This window comes from Apium graveolens, chromosome 6, assembly GCF_009905375.1.
Source record: "Apium graveolens cultivar Ventura chromosome 6, ASM990537v1, whole genome shotgun sequence".
Lineage (NCBI taxonomy): Eukaryota > Viridiplantae > Streptophyta > Magnoliopsida > Apiales > Apiaceae > Apium > Apium graveolens.
Genome location: NC_133652.1, coordinates 222529579 through 222544023, shown reverse-complemented (window position 1 = coordinate 222544023; position 14445 = coordinate 222529579).

Genomic DNA, 14445 nt, shown 5'->3' with positions numbered 1-14445 from the left:
TATATACAAGCCAAAAGTCTGCTGATACATACTACACACTAATATACATATAATAACTATCACAACATCTCCGTTGTCTAGCTCATGGCATGTCTAGACCTCCGATCTCCTCAAGCTCCTCTAAAACCCACTTAGCCCACTCTACAAGAAACTCAAGGGTAATATCCTCATGAGTAGCTCTAGCTATCCTCACAGCAGCCGCTTTCCGAAATAACTGGATCCTCTCTCTAAGCTACCTTTCACCACTCCCGATATCTCTGATGCGCATGATATGTAGTAACTCCTGGATATGTCCTCGTAGATGCTGCTGCTCCATAAGGCAAACCTCAAACTGATGGTATGGGACAGGGTAGGGAGAAAACTGAAAAGATAAACCCGCAATTGAATGCCCAGTAGAACCAGAATCAGCAGGTGGGGGTCCTCGGATAGGTGGCCTCATACTAGGGGCTGGAATAGCTCACAGTGGTACAACCGTCACAACTGGAGGTAGTATAGCTAACACCGGTGGAAGAAAAGGATGTGGATTAGATGAAGGTCCTCCAACTGAAGGCTCAGAATGATCAGCTGGTACTGGAATAAAGGAATCTGCCATCGCTGCTATCTGAAAATCATATCGCAGGATTAAAATCTCGAATCACCACATGAATCATACTAATATTTATTATACAGTCACACTCAACCTCTCGACGTTCTATCTTTCTATACCTTACCTCTAATCTTAACCCTCTACCCATTCCCGACGATCTAGGCTTGTGTCAGTGACTTATAACCTGTAGCTTTGATACCAAACCTGTGAGGCCCTCCAAACCGGGTCAGAAGTTTGGGGTTCACAACACACACACACAATTTATAAACATGTTCATGAAAATAATAATAATAATATGCAGTGACCCCTCTTACCATATACCACGGATCACAACATGTTAAAGTATGCACACAACTTACTTATAATACAAATGTACCAATCCAGATTAACTTATATTTGAATAAAAATTATTCTTACAAACTTTCAAACTTAAACTATTATAAAAGTCTTCATGTAGCTTATTTCGTCTCAGCCTGGAATCCTAGCTCGCACACTTGATTGGGGATCCTCTCTACTGACGGGCTCCTTCTTAACTAGAAAAGAACATAAACAGAATTGCACAAATGAGCTAACTAGCTTAGCAAGTCACAGTGACAATACTGAGATTAAACAATGATCAAATGAAATAATTTAGGCTATCAAGTTTATAGATAAGCAATGATTAGAATTGAATATTTATTTTAAATTTAAAAACCAAGGAAGCTGCTGATCAGTCACGCACTAACCCTGAACAAGGCATACAGCTCTGCTCTATACACTGGATCCAAGGCACACATTGGCCTAATATTGTAACGCCTGTAAATATTGATATAAATATAATATAATATTCTGTTATTATGCTAAATAATTTTGTGTATTAGATGTCAGAATTTATGAGAATCCAAAGTGTTCGTATATATTCTTTGTTGTGTGACATTGCGAATATTGTTAGATGATCTATAATCATATGATTAATTGTACGCAATCAAATTTCGTAACACGGTTAGATAATAATTGTAATAGTCGTGATTAGACGATAGATCATAATTCGTATAATAGAAGCTTAGAATCAAATTATTTGCATTTTCTTATGTGACTTAGAGTCGTTAATCATATTTTTATGTGGCTTGTATATTAGAGTATTAATCCTAGAAAATTATTTTAAAAGATATTCTTGTTCAAAATTTTTGAAAACAGTTTTATAAAACTTCTAAAATCTCATAGTATTTATGATATTAATTTTGTGATTTATAGAGTTGTATTTTATTTACTAAAATCCATATTTTTTAATCAAACTTTTATTAATTAATATATTACTAGTATACCCTTGCATGCATTTTGGTTTATAAAAGGGTCCAAGGTTAAGACCGTCAATTCCAACCCCGCTAATTTGCTAGTTTACTTCTTTAACCTTGCATGCAATTTTGTTACAACTAGCAAGAGGGTCATTAGAGTAAATTCTCCATTCCACTACTACATTTTAGTAACAAAACCAAGAGGATACTTTCATTTTCATCACACACCCACTCAAACACCTCACCCTCTTCTCTATCCTTTCTCCCTCTCGACCGAAGCTCACCCCCACCCCACTCTTGCCATTTTTCTTCACTTCTTTTCATTTTCTTTCACTTCTCAAGTTAGTCGAGCCAAGATCTTCTTCATTTAGTAGAGCAGCTTCATTTTGAGGTGAGTTTTGTGCATGCATGTTGTTAAAGCTGAAGTTGAGGCCTTAGTTCTTGTGAACTCAAGGTTTCAACCATGGTGGCTTATATAAATGAGCAAGATGTGATCTTGGAGAGGTTTTATACTTCTATTTTTTCCAATTCATAATATTGTTCATAAACATTTGGCAATTATTTTTCTTAAGAGCCAAATGTAGAGTGTTGATTTGGGGAAGTTTTTATGAAAAATAACCATGCATGTTGATATTTAAAGTCTTGCTTTTTATAAATGTTGTTTGGTCAAGATTAAACCCTTGTATGCTATTTTTCCTTCAAAATACCTTAATTTTAGTACTTGCATGTTAATTTTAGCACTTTCATGTTGGATATAGTACTTGCATGTCGATTTACAAGTAAATTTTAAAGTAGAAACCATACTTGTTAATTTTGTGCTTTGGTACTTGACTTATGTGAGATGCATGCTATGGTATTTGTTATAAAAATGCTAGATGAAGTATTACATGATGATAAGTGATTATATTCAGTAGATATCAAGTGCTTATTTTGGGTTTATGGTTCGAATTTTTGCTTAAAACTCGAAAATGTGATATTGCCAATATAGTTGTTCTTTTAATCTCTTGATAATTGATTTTTGTGATTTGCATGCCATGATTACTTTGATAAAATTCTAGTTTAGGTTATATATGATGAAATGAGCTTAAGTTCAGTAGGTGTCATGAAGTTACCATGCATGTTTACTTCGAATATTTGCCTTAAAAATGCTAAGTGATGGCTCGACTTGTGATGTGTTACCTTGCTTGTCTTTATATTTGGTTTTCATGCTGAATGAATTGTAAATGAACCTTATATGTTGATAATAAGTAGGTGTAAGTGTATGTTAAGACTTGCCTTGGTTGGTTGCTTGTTTTTAGAGTAATGTAAGGAGTTAAGGTGGAAGGAGTCACTTGGTCATAGTTGGGTAGATTTTTGTACTAGAAGTTTAGGTCATTTTAGGTGAGTTTTAGCAAGTCCTTTATAGGACTGAGCTCAAGGGAGTTGGGACTTGGTTCATACTTGAGTCCAGTAGGTTTAGATTGAATAAAAACTTGCATTTGGTTGGGTGCACAAACACAAATCCGAGAGCAGTTCAGAAGAGGGCAGATTTGAGTAAACTTGACTTTTGATTAATTATCATCATGTCATAGGTTAGGACCTTATGGGGACTTGGTCTAAATAGATATAATGAAGTCTTAGGATGCTTTACAAGCCATTAAAACCAGTTAAGTCCTAGGGAGGCCTGAGTGAGGCCTTTGAGTCATTCCAACTTTCAGAGTCAGTTTAGAGTTTTAATAACCTTTGAGAGTATGTTTGGGATGAAGGTCTAAGGTGGAAATAACTTATTTCCACCAAACCACCCGAGAGTCACCATTAGAGTTGCCTTTGGAAACTTTAGGGAAGTGCATTGCATTTGTGTGTCTTTTAAGTGAGGCCTTGATTTCAAACCAATTGCTAAAGCTAGCTTAAAGTCATAAGAAGTCATAGGAGTCAGAATATAGCAAAGGCCCAAGGTAGAAATTCATATTTTTGCCAAGGCACACAATTGGTGCCAAGGTGTACATTCGGGTAAGTTAAGTAGTGAGCATTGCAATTGTGAGTCATTTGAATTGAGGCACAAGTGTGCCTTACTAAACCTAGGTTGAGTTGAGGTTTGTAAAGGAGGATTAGGAGTATTAGTCTTGATAATTATATGTTATATGGTTAATTGCTGAAGTGACTAAGCTAGAAAAATCTAAATGTGTTATTGTCATGCCATTTCCTGCTATGTGTTATGTGATTTATGTGATGCATATATTACTTGTAATTAGTAGATTTAAGTATGTATATATATATGTATGTATATGTGTATATATATATTTATAGTATACGTGAAAGGGTAGTTAGCAAGAGTTGTAACGAGGATACTATTCATTATAGGTTCAAGTAGGAGGCCAAGAAAGGAGCCAATAGACAATTCCATTCAAGTTCTCAGTATGCGTAGTCCAGGCAAGTGAACTCTCAACTTACCTCTATAATTCTATTCCTGTGATTAATTATCCTGTGAATTCATGACTACAGTTTCAATAAGATTAATTAGTCCCTTACATCACCCAATGATTTGATCTTGAATTTAGTTAATCGCTTTCATACTTGAATTGATCCCTTTCATCACATATTACCTCATAACCATGTGAATACCCTACCATAGTTCCTTAATATATCAAGTGAATCCTAAAACCCTCATAAATTAGAATCATTTTTTTTGGAAACCCAAACACTAATAACATCCCCTCATTTGAACTTTGACAATACCAACCCTTGTTATATTGTCCTTGATCAAGAACACTTTGAAATTAAAATGAATTGATTAAAAGGAATTGGATGGTATAATCTAGTAAGACTGAGGCGCCAGTCACTGTTAGAACCTCAGTAGCAGGGAGCCTGATGGTTTTATATGGCCAATGTGTGTCGAGGATCCTCAATAGTTTTGAATCACTTGTTATGTGATTCAGAGCTTTGATGCGGGCTGATCACCCCTCATCGCTCATAGCGTCATGACATTTTCAATTCCATTCATTTATTAAAAACTTGATCTTTTATTTGAGATTTCATATTGTTGATTATCTTTTGTTATCGTTTTATCGAGTATATGATGCATTGTTATTCACTATTATTCACTTGCTGAATGTTTTGCTCATTAATATTGTTATTGATGTTACCCCTTCAGTGAAACCCGAAGATGGTTCGTTTCAAGCAAACCGTGCGTAAGACTTCTGGGGACTCAGGGTATGCCTACTGTCAGATGTTAGATGTTGTTCAAACTCATTCATGTGTATTCGAGGATTGTGGTTAAAGGGTTGTAACTTTAATATTCTATCTTTTGTAGTACTTTACTATTTAATTAATATTATGCATATTTCTGCTAGTTAGTAGTGTGGGTTCGTCATTGTTTTGGTATCAGAGCCATAGGTTGAGTCACTGAACAACATAGGATAAAGGAATATAAGATAGGAATTTAGAGGATAGGATGAACTTAGATCATTTGGGTTTTGGGGCGTTAGAATCTATAGGGTTTATGACCCTTTTATTTAAAACCGTGTATAAATATATATAACTGTTTGACATGCATCATCCTCATCGACTCCCGGATTCCCTTCTATTGTGCCATTCCCTCTTTACGAGCAGATGATAATGATGGTTGATCGACTGGAAGGAGAGAACGCGAATCTTTGACGTATGGTGGACCAGTTGTACCGCAAGAACTTTGATGACGAGCCCAACCGACCTCGACTGATAGTCATGCTTAAGGAGATCATCCAGATGGATGAGGTCCGATTGGCATTTATGGTTCCACACCGCGAGAGAGAGAGAGTCAAATCACACTTACTGCCATTGTTGATGAGCTCCACTGAGTGATTAGCCATGTCTATGCCCCTGTTCCCCCACCACCATCCTCTTAGACTATCATACAGTCTACCTATCTCCAGCATTGTTGTTGATTAATACTTTGATTTCCATTTGTACCTTGTACCCGGATTGTTTCGGGAAGACTTTATTTGCACTTTATTTCCTGTTCGTATTTTATTCACACTTTTTATTCAGACTAATGTTAAATTCGCACTTTGATTATCTCTATAATATTGCCATCTCATTATCATGCTATATACTTGCTTAGATAGAATTTTGTTGTTTAAATTCTATTGATCCCTTTAAGACTCGATCATGTCTAATCTTTCCCTAAGATATCCCTTAAATAAGACCTTATTACTTGATATTTACACTTATTATAACCTGTTTATGCAAATTTGAACTGTGAATAAACCTTTATTGTCTACATTCAGAATCTATTACCCTTGCTCAAAATTTTAAAAGATATTTTTGTTCAAAATTTTTGAAAACAATTTTATAAAACTTCTAAAATCTCATAGTATTTATGGTATTAATTTTGTGATTTATGGAGTTGTATTTTATTTACAACTAATTTGCTAGTTTACTTCTTTAACCTTGCATGCAATTTTGTTACAACTAGCAAGAGGGTTATTAGAGTAAATTCTCCATTCCACTACCACATTTTAGTAACAAAACCAAGAGGATACTCTCATTTTCATCACACACCCACTCAAACACCTCACCCTCTCCTCTCTCCTCTCTCCCTCTCGGCCGAAGCTCACTCCCACCCCACTCTTGTCATTTTTCTTCACTTCTTTTCATTTTCTTTCACTTCTCAAGTTAATCAAGCCAATATCTTCATCATTTAGTGGAGTAGCTTCATTTTGAGGTGAGTTTTGTGCATGCATGTTAAAGCCGAAGTTGAGGCCTTAGTTCTTGTGAACTCAAGGTTTCAACCATGGTGGCTTATAGAAATATGCAAGATGTGATCTTGGAGAGGTGTTACACTTCTATTTTTGCCAAGTCGTAATCTTGTTCATAAACATTTGGAAATGATTTTTTTAAGAGCCAAATGTAAAGTGCTGATTTTGGGAAGTTTTTATGAAAAATGACCATGCAAGTTGATTTTTAAAGTCTTGCTCTTTACAAATGTTGTTTTGTCAAGATTAAACCCTTGCATGCTATTTTTCCTTCAAAATACCTTAAGTTTAGTACTTGGATGTTGATTTTTGCACTTGCATGTTGGATATAGTACTTGCATGTCGATTTACAAGTGAAGTTCAAAGTAGAAACCATACTTGTTGATTTTGTGCTTTGGTAATTGACTTGTGTGAGATGCATGCTATGGTCTTTGTTATAAAAATTCTAGATGAAGTATTCCATGATGATAAGTGATTATATTCAGTAGATATCAAGTGATTATTTTGGGTTTATGGTTCGGATTTTTTCTTAAAACTCGAAGATGTGATATTGCCAAAATAGTTGTTCTTTTAACCTCCTGATAATTCATTGTTATGAGTTGCATGCCATTATTCCTTTGATAAAATTCTAGTTTAGGTTATATATGATTAAATGAGATTAAGGTCAGTAGGTTTCATGAAGTTACCATGAATGTTTACTTTGAATTTTTGCCTTAAAAATACTAAGTGATGGCTCGACTTGTGATATGCTACCTTGCTTGTGTTTATATTTGGTTTTCATGCTTAAGGAATTGTAAATGAACCTTATATGTTGATAATCAGTAGGTGTAAGTTTATGTTAAGACTTTCCTTGGTTGGTTGTTTTTTGTTTTTAGAGTAATGTAGGGAGTTAAGGTGGAAGGAGTCACTTGGTCATAGCTGTGCAGATTTTTGTACTAGAAGTTTAGGTCATTTTATGTGAGTTTTAGCAATGCCTTGGTAGGACTGAGACCAAGGGAGTTGGGACTCGGTTCATACTTTAGTACAGTAGCTTTAGATTGAATAAAAACTTGCATTTGGTTAGGTGCACACACAAACTGGAGAGCAACTCAGAAAGGGCAGATTTGAGTACACTTGACTTTTGATTGATTATCATCATGTTATAGGTTAGGCCTTCATGGGTACTTGGTCTAAATAGATATAATTAAGTCTTATAAAGCTTAACAAGCCATTAAAACCAGTAATTGAATTGGATAAATGAGTTTTAAGTTGGTAAAATCAGGGTAGTGTGTTAATCAGGGGAGGCCGTTTTGTGTCAACTTCCACTTAAGGCCTAGGGAGGCCTGAGTGAGGCCTTTGAGTCATTCTAAGTTTGAGAGTCAGTTTAGAGTTTTAATAACCTTTGAGAGTTGGTTTGGAATGAAGGCCCAAGGTGGAGATACCTTCTTTCCACCAAACCACTTGAGAGTCACCATTAGAGTTGCCTTTGGAAACTTTAGGGAAGTGCATTGCATTTGTGTATCTTTTAAGTGAGGCCTTGATGTCAAACCAATTGCTAAAGTTAGCTTAAAGTCATAAGAAGTGACTGGAGGAACAAGGTGGAGAAAGCAGAGTGACTGGACCCAAGAAAACAATTCCAAAAGGAAAGAGGTTTAGACAAGCACTTGCAGATGAAAACCTAAAGAGAAAAGAAAGAGCATTAATGAGTAATATTATTTCAGAATCAGATTCTGATAATGATGATGAAGCTCCACTTGTCTTTAAATTACATGTTAAATCAGTGGAGGTTGCTAGTCATAGCAATGGGAATGAGTCTGTTGTTGAGGACACTATTCCAAAGAAGAAAATGAGATTAATCAAGCTTGTTGATAAGCTTGAAGTACAAAGGGAAAATGTCAGGATGCAGACACAGTTATATGCCACTCCTGATCAGTCAACCCTGTATCCTGACAGTGAGAAAACTATAATTCCTGATATTTTGGTTAGTTCTCCTGACAAGGTGATTCCTTTTATAGATGATTCATCTATTCTTAAAACTTCTTCAGCCAAATTTATTGAGGTTTCTGCTGAAAGGATGGCTCAACTTGCCAAGGAAGTAAGTCTTGATACATTGGGCAAGAGAAAAGCTGTTGAGCAAGCAGTCTTCATAAGGAAGAAATCAAAACTACAGTCTTTACAGAAAGAGCACAACATATAAGAACCTATTTCTGAAAAGGATTTAGAAGCTATTAAAGCTCCAGTCATACAAGAACCACTTTCTCAGAGTGAGTGTGCAGACAAAACATCTCAAAGGACAATTCCTGACATTGCTTAAGGTGGTCCGGATTCTGTGGTTACTGATATCACAACACATGTGAAAGAAAAGGAAGATCATCAGGAGCACTTAGAAAAATTGGACACAATGATTAATGATCCTTTATTTGAGGGTAGCCCATAAGATCTTCAGTTCAAAGTGTTGAAGAAGCTTCAAAGCCTCAGGTCCCACAAGAACCATCAGTTCAAAATACTGGTGAATACCAAACTGTAATTCTTGATTCCAAGAAAATTCCTGATAATGCTCATCATGATCCTGACTCTTCAAATCATGATCCTGATGTTGACAGAGTTGCTAAAAAATAGAATACTGGAGCTATCCGGGCTACTCCTCTTTATGCTTTACCTTTGGATTCAGCTTCATAAGGTACATATTCTCTTTTAACTTCTACTTTATCTGTCACTATGTGTATAAAAAGACCTTTGCATGAGGATACCCATATTTATAGTCTTTTGACCACTCATCTCAGCCATATCTTATTTCTTCTTTTGTGAGTGATTTAAGCCTTTCAAGTGAGACTGTGAGAAAATAATTAGTGAAAATTAAAAATTCTGAGAGGTAGTCTCCTGTACTGGCAAAAGGAGAGGTACATTTGAGAGAAAAGAGTGAGAAAATATTACTCTTAAAACTAATACAAGTTTGAGAAGTGATGCGATAACTTTAAAAGAACAGAGAGACTTCGGTGTTACTGGTTCTTTTATTTCAGGAACAGATCAGGATGTTGTACTTATCTCTTCTAAAGCTGATCAAAAACTAAAAGATATAGTTGAAGAATCAATTCATGATTCTGATCTTGATTTTACACCTTTTACTGGTGATGATGGTGAAAATGATGATAGTAATGATGATGATGATGATGATGATGATGAAGATGATGATCCTTATGCCCAAACTCTTAAATCTGTCTTGGAGGCTTTTAAGCATTTTGATTTTGGTTCTTCATTAGGACATGTATCAGCTTCTGACACTCCATTTCTCAATCATCACAAAAACCATGAATGGATTAATTCTTGGAGGTTTGCAAATGAGGACATTTCTTATGAAGCTGCTCACACCTTAGTTGATCATGCTGTGAATTCTATCAAGAATCCTGATCTCAAGAATATTGTCGAGGCCATGAAAGTACAGATCAAGGGCTTGAATTCTTATATCTTTGGAATCAGGACAACAAACAATATTTTAAAAGATTCAGTAGAAGAATTGACTACTTCCATCAATGGCATAAACAAGTATCCAGGATTAAACAAAAGGCTTGTTGTTGTGGAAAGGAATCATGACTATATGGATGAAAGATTATTTGCCATAGAACTCAATCAACATGCTACAAATCAGAAGATGGATGCTATTTTCTCCTTACTATAGGGTCTTGAAACTAAAAGGGGGAGATAGCAATCCAGAAAAAATATGCACCTGAGTCAGTATTGAGGAAAGATAATGCAAATCCTGATGATAATGGTAGCAATCAAGACACATGGACCTCTGATGCTGTTGTGGTACAGTCAGGAGCTAGAATCGGGACTCAAACATAAACCACATAGTCAACTCATGTCTCTACAGATGGTGCAAAGACTGTTAGAAATGAAACAGTGACTTCCTCTCAAATACTGATGAAAAAGCTAACACTATCTTTAATTTCTGAGGAGGATGAAGTGATCACTGATAATTCTAAAGATGCACAAAGGTTCTATAGGTCTTAAAAAACAAAGCAAGGAAAAATTGTGATACTCTATCACAAAGACAAGAGGGTTGAAGACTTTTTTAACAGAAAAGCTCTTACACACTTGGATGAAGAATTTCCTGACATGTTTGAGGAGGAAATCTTAAAATAACAAGATGGAATTCTAAAACAGCTGCGAGCTGGAAGTGAAGGTCCATCTAGAGGAATATAAAGAGCTAGAGGACCTATAGATGCTAGAAGGGGAGGAAGAGGAAGGACTCCCAATCCAAGTCAAGACATTGTTACCTCTCAAAGAAGGACAAGTTCAAGTGGTGTCAGAATTGAAAAAAATTCCCGAGACATCTAAGTCTCAGGCTCCAAAAAATTTTATTGATCCAATATTCTTAATCCTGTGGAAAAAGCAAGTGAAATAAGGAATTTAAATCCTCTTGGTAAAGAATGTCATGAGGAACTAGAAACTCAATTGACTAGAAGATCAAGACAACTGATGATAACTCATTCTGAGCAACCATCAATTCCTGATCCTGACATGAGTCATCCTGACACATCAATTCCTAATACTGATAAAAGTCATCATGACAGATCTATTCCTGATCCCAGCTCAAGAAATACTTTTGTAAATCCATATTTTGAAGCTTCTATGAGAAATATGAACTCAGAAGAGGATTAAGAGTGTATAGAGCAACTGAATATCATGATTCTTTTGGTTTTTATAGATGCTCATGATTTTAGAATTGATGAAGAAGAAAGAAGAGAAGAAGCAAAAATCAGGAAAACAGTAAATAAAGAAAATGCTGACTTTAATGCTATGTCAGGAAGTTTGAAAAGGAAAGACGGCGTGTTGAAAATCTTGAAGAAAAGAAAAAGACATGAACTTACTTTCCAATCTAAAAAGAAGACAGGAAATGGAAAATGATGGATGACATTGATTGTTCTGGTCAAATGAACTTTATTCCTGATGGAATGAGAAAAGTAAATCAAGTGGAAACTACTGTAAATTCAAATTCACCTTCTTGGTTAAGACAAGCACAAGATCTCAGACTGTTGAGGTCACATACTAGACCATGAATTGGACATGAGAAAGTTGAATTTATAAATCCAAGGATGATCTCCTACATCGCTTCCAGTTTCATCATCAAACTCAAAGTCATCATCAGTTTCAACAGAAACTTTTGAGATAACATCCTTATCTCGCATCATTGACTATAGAATGAGTAACTCCAAGGGTAGCTTTAGCTTCCAGGTTTGACTGTCCGGCCAAGATCTGATAGGCTGAATTTGGATGTTAGAATGTAGAGGCATCTAGATTCACACTATCCAAAATAGCTTGATATTCTGCCTTGTACAGAGCTTCACTAGATGGATTTGTGACATCCAAAAACTCCATCCTTGTACCTCATGTACCTGCTTTTCTCTCAATTTCTTTTTGTTCTTGCATCAGGGCCTGCCCTTGGCTCACTATCCTTACACCCTCACCTTCACCTACTAAGGTGGTACGCTCAATCTCACTTGCTGGAGTAGAAGAAGTGGTCAACCTCTCATTCTCACCCTCTTCTTTTTCCTGCTTATAAAGCAGCCTCTTACCCTCAGAAAGATATTCACTCCTTCTCTGAAGTCCTACAAGTGTTAGAGCAATTGTTTGAACTTCTGCACTCTCTGTGATAGGTGCAAGATTAGTTATCAAAGGCTGGGTAGTAGCCATTGATGGAATAATTGAATCTATCAATGGCTCTTTTGTTAAGCTAGACCTTGATGGACTAACACTTATCAATGGATGAGGGATAGCCACTAATGAAGAGAATGAGATAGAAGTTGAGGTTGTCACTAAAGTAAAATCTGTGAAGATTAATGAAATATTAAATAGCACAGATTCACTATTAGTGACTGAAATAAATGACTGATGTTCCAATAAATCATCCAAAAGATGATGATCATCAGCTTCAGAATGGGGCTCCTCCATGATATCAAGAGATGGAGAAGCAGCTTGGGAAAATGATATTAAATCAACCTCCATTGGAGAAATAGGTGAGCTGTGTTCTTCTGTTTCAACTGTAAGTTGTAAAGAGTGGGGAAGTGACTCTATATTTACAGGAGTCACATTAAGCTGACTTTAAAATGACACATGCTCAACAGTTGAGATGGCATGTGTTGTGTGTGTACCTGGTGCACCCCTAGAGGTTTTACCCTTCTTGGGATACACATGTTCTACATGTGTGTCTTGGGAAACAATGTCCCTCCCCTTCTTTTTCCGTGTTCCTGGCTGAGAACTTTATTCAATAGTGGAATCCTTTTGGGCAGATACCACTAGGAATGAGCTAACTTTCTTTTTAATACTTTTGCCCTTTTGAGAAGGCAAGGCATGGATTGGCTTGGGTTGCATACTTCTATCATCTCCTACCTTATCCTTGGGGTTTCTTTGATGTTCACCTCTTCCCTCACCACTCACATCTCCAATCACACTCCCCTCTAGTGTAATATGTGTGGTAGTTGTTACAACAATAGTCTTTTGAGAGACTACTAAGGTTGGCTTCTTGAATTTAGATTTTGCAACTTTTATTTTAGAGGTTGTGGTAGGAGGTTGTGGTAGGAGGTTGTTGGGTTCCTTGCACAACCTCCATAGCATGTGAAGAAGTCAAAGAATCATTGAGGGATTGAGAAGAGGTAGGGATATAATTTATTACCATCTACATGCCCAGTGGCAGTAAAAAAACCACCTTGTCATGTTTCTTTAGTCTAACAAGATCTCCAAGAACTCTTTTGTTCTGGGTCCAGCTATTCATCTTGTTAGTCATGTTCACAACAATTAATCTTGGTACCAAATGGTTAGCCAACATCATAAGAAATCTAGCAAAATAGATATTTTTCTTTTTACCATTTCTATTACCTAGCTTAGTACCAATTTCTATCAATATCTTTTCATAGAAATTAAAGAAATCGTCATAAAAAAACATGTAAAGCATAATAAGCAAGCCGGTAGTAATAGAATCAAAGCCACTAATTTTTCCTATAAATATTTTGATGAAAGTATCACATAAAAAGCTTTATTCTCTCCCTAGCCTCTTAATACCAATATAACCCAAATTATTAGTAAAGCCATCATAACCCATATCGGAAAGTATTTGAGCATGAGTAGGTTCAACTAACATTTTATTTTCAGTAATCCTAAAGCATGTAGACACAACATCAGAGTTAACACCATATCTTTCATTATGAAGAGTGAAAGAAAGTACCAAATTGTTGCTGTCAAATTCTGCAAATGTCCATATATCTTCAACCACCTCACAGTAGATGATTAGAGCTTCAAATATGGCATATAAAAGTCTGCACTTATTGATATATTCTATTGGTGGTACAAATACATTATATTCAGTGTCTCTATCTATGTAGTCCATAAAGTTATTCTATTCATAGATGAAACCAGTGCTGGATATAATCTTAACAAGAGCCATTGTTAAGAAAAAATTGGGTTTTCAAGAAAAGGGGTTTTAGCTTTTAGGAGAGAGAGAGAGAGAGAGAGAGAGAGAGAGAGAGAGAAAAAGTTCTTTTTCCTTTTAGGAAACTGTGAAAGTGTGTAAGAATGAATGGATGAAGTTAAATCAATATTTGTATTCTCGCAGAATAAATTAAGGCAATTGAAAAAGGAATTTCCTAATTTATGCAAAAATTAACTATGAAAATGAAAGTGGGTTATCCATTACTCTAAATGACCGTGAATATAGACACATGATTGACACACATATCATCATATACAATGGTTCAAAATGACCCACTCTCAATGGCTAAAATAAAAATAGCTAGACATTAATGAAGTTGTTCATCAACTTCTAAGATAGTCATTGAGAATCCAGATGTTTGTTATGACTTTCAACTGCTAAGAATAGTCGTTGATATAGTTGAATTCA